Genomic DNA, 2,222 nt, shown 5'->3' with positions numbered 1-2,222 from the left:
GTTGCTATGAGTCAGTACCAACTTGATGGCACCTAACAACAACAAAACAACAATTTCACTCAACATAATGTCCTCAGGGTTCATCCATGTTATGCCTTGGCTTGCAGCTTCCTTGTTATTCTTCAAGGTAGCATAATATTCCATTGTGTGTATATACCAAAGTTTGTTTATCCATTCGTCCATTGATGGATACTTAGGCTGTCTCCAGCTTTTTGCTATTGTAAATAGTGTTGCTATGAGCATTGATGTACATATATCTACTCATGTTATGGCTCGTATTTCTTGTGAATAAATACCAAGTAGAGGAATTGTTGGATCATAAGGTATTTCTATTTCTAACTTTCTGATGAAGCACCATACTCTTTTCCAGAGTGGTTGGACCACTTTGCAATCCACTAGCAATGTAGGAGGGTCCCAGTCTCTCCACATCCTTGCCAGCATTTATTGTCCTCTACTTTTTTGAACTTTGCTGTTATTGTTGATGTGAGGTGATATCTCATTGTTGTTTTGATTTGCATCTTTCTAATGGCTAGTGAAGGAGCTCTGGTAGCGTAGTGGTTACGAATCAGGCTGCGAACCTTAAGGTCAGCAGTTTGAAACTACCAGCTGTTCCGCAGGAGAAAGATGAGGCGTTTTGCTCCCGTAAAAATTTACAGCCTCAGAAACCCTGTACAGAGTCGCTATGAGTCAGAACCGACTCCACGGCACACAGCAGCAGCAGTGGCTAGTGACTGTGAACGTTTTTTCATATGTTTGTTGGCTGCCTGAATCTCCTCCTTGGTGAAGTGTCTAGTCATGTCCTGTGCCCATTTTTTAATTGGGTTATTTGTCTTTTTCTTGTAGAGGGGTTCTAGTTTCCTATATATTTTAGAAATTAGTCATTTGTCTGATGCATCATTGCAAAATATTTTTTCCCATTCTGTGGGATCCCTTTGTACTCTTTTGGTGAAGTCTTTTGATGCACATAAATTTTTAATTTTTAGTATGTCCCAATCATCTAGTCTGTCTACTTTTGTTTATGTAAATTTCACAATGTTGGTAGTCTGTGTGTGCCTTGTATTACAGCCTTCAAATTTATCCCTATTTTTTGATTGATGACCTTTATAATTCTGGGATTCACATCTAGGTCTTTAATCCATGTTGAGTTAGTTTTTGTATATGGCCTTGTATAAAGGTCTTGTTTCAATCTTTTGTATATTGCTTTCCAGTTCTGCCAGCACCATTTGTTGAAGAGACTATCTCCACCACACGCAGTATACTTAGGCCCTTTGTCAAAAATCTGTTGGCTGTATGTTGAAGGGTTAATTTCTGGATTCTCTATTCTGTTCCATTGATTTATATAACTTCCATTGTACCAGTACCAAGCTATTTTGACCACTGTAGCCGTGTAGTAAATTTTGAAATCAGGGAGTGAGAGGCTTCCAACTTTATTCTTCTTAAGCAGTGCTTTGCTTATCCTGGGTCTCTTTTCCTTTCCATATAGAGTTTGTAATTATGTTTTCCATCTCTTTGAAGACTGTCATTGGAATCTGGATTGGGATTGCATTGTATGTGTAAATTGCTTGGGGCAGCATTGACATTTTCACAATGTTAAGCCTTCCTATCCAGGAGCTTCCATTTTTGTAAATCTCTTTTGGTTTCTTGTAGTAGTGTTTTGTAGTTTTCTTTGTATAGGTCCATTGTTTCTCTGGTTACATTTATTCCTAGATATTTCATTCTTTGGGTGGCTATTGTAAATGGTATTTCTTTCCTAATGTCCTTTTCAGCGCTGTTGTTATTGGTATAGAGGAATCCAACTGATTTTTGTATATTGATCTTTTACCCTACCACTTTGCTGACATTTCCAATGAAGTTGAGTAGCTTTTTTTTACTGAATTTTTGGAGTTTTCTATGTATAGGATCATATCTTGTGCAAATAGAGAGAGTTTTCCTTCCTCATTGCCAATTTGGTAAGTACTGTGGAGTCGGTTCCGACTCACAGTGACCTTGCACAGGGTTTCCGAGGCTGTAAATCTTTACGGGACCAGAACGCCTCATCTTTCTCCCGCAGAACTGCTGGTAGTTTCGAACTGCTGACCTTGAGGTTGGCAGCCTGACTCATAACCACTATGCTACCAGAGCTGCCTTTACTTTCCCTGTCTTGCCGTATAGCTCTGGCTAAGACTTCCAGCACAGTATTGAATAGGAGTGGTGACAAAGGGCACCCTTGTCTGGTACCTGTT

General features: G+C 39.2%; 1 pseudogene; it reads right to left on the bottom strand.

Annotated features, from left to right (window-relative positions):
• Positions 1–2,222, bottom strand: part of LOC102842642 — a 10,010-nt pseudogene that overhangs the window by 2,385 nt on the left and 5,403 nt on the right.

This window comes from Chrysochloris asiatica, unplaced genomic scaffold (assembly GCF_000296735.1).
Source record: "Chrysochloris asiatica unplaced genomic scaffold, ChrAsi1.0 scaffold00002, whole genome shotgun sequence".
Classification (NCBI taxonomy): Eukaryota; Metazoa; Chordata; class Mammalia; order Afrosoricida; family Chrysochloridae; genus Chrysochloris; species Chrysochloris asiatica.
The sequence above is the reverse complement of the archived record's forward strand: the minus strand, read 5'-3'. Positions and strand labels throughout refer to the sequence as shown.